Below are 1,094 nucleotides of genomic sequence, written 5' to 3' on the forward strand. Positions count from 1 at the left end.
CAGGTGGTTGCAGGTCCCATCTTGGCACTGGCCTAGGGATCTGCAAAACCAGCACAATAAGCATACTCTGTGGTTCCTTGAAACTGCCGGTGGCTTGTGGACCGAGTCTCTGGCCAGCTACACGCACCGAGGAAGCTCCAGCTCCACCAGTGAGCAATGCAATTCTTTTTTTTTTTTTTAAGATACCTAAGTTTAGAGAGAGAGAGAGAGAATTTTAATTTTTTTTTTTTTTAGTTTTCGGCGGACACAACATCTTTGTTTGTATGTGGTGCTGAGGATCGAACCTGGGCCTCACTCATGCCAGGCGAGCGCGCTACCGCTTGAGCCACATCCCCAGCCCGAGCAATGCAATTCTGAGAAAAAAATAAAACAACAAGCCCTCTATGTTCTCTCCTCTCTTAAATCATGGGCTCTCTTGAGCACCTTGGGGCGTCTGTTGTATCTGTTGGGGAGAGGACTGCCCAAGCTATGCCTGGGTCATCTAAAAGGGAGGAAGATACATAGCATGTTTTCAGGCTTTTGACTCCTGGACTCTTCCTTGGGTGTCTCACAACTTACTGGGAACTTTATAGGATGTCCCAAGAAACCAGTCTATCCTTTAGGTGCTTAAAATGAGAGCCAGATTTTTTTCCTCTTTACCCCCTGGGCTAAATAAATACCACAGAGGAGGAACTTTTCTTCACAAGCAAAGCAATGACGTGATAAGCTGAAGAGTGGCCTCGGGAGCTGGCAATGGTGGCATTCAGGCAACAGTGATCTGGGGTGACAGAAATGGTTGGGAGAGATGGAGGTCTTCCTTCTGGGAGGACAGGGTTAGAGCTTTCCCGTGCCTTAATGCTGTTATTGTTTTGTTTTGTTTCTGTTTGTTTGGATGTGTGAAGGGGCAGGTGGGCTCGCCTTGTTTTTGCTGAGGCTGGCTTTGAACCCACTATCTGTCCGGTTTTTAGCCCCCCCCTTCCCTCCTGATAAGTGGAAGAGATTGGGGGAGCATGCCTGACCAGGACAGGCCAAGAAAGGTAAAGGTTGACTGGCCGCCCACGCCCACGCCCAGCCCTCCCTCCCCGGAGGACAATCAGATGTGCCAGGGAGACCAG

This window comes from Marmota monax, unplaced genomic scaffold, assembly GCF_021218885.2.
Source record: "Marmota monax isolate L192 unplaced genomic scaffold, Marmota_monax_Labrador192_F-V1.1 WCK01_AAM20220418_F8-fsc00113, whole genome shotgun sequence".
Lineage (NCBI taxonomy): Eukaryota > Metazoa > Chordata > Mammalia > Rodentia > Sciuridae > Marmota > Marmota monax.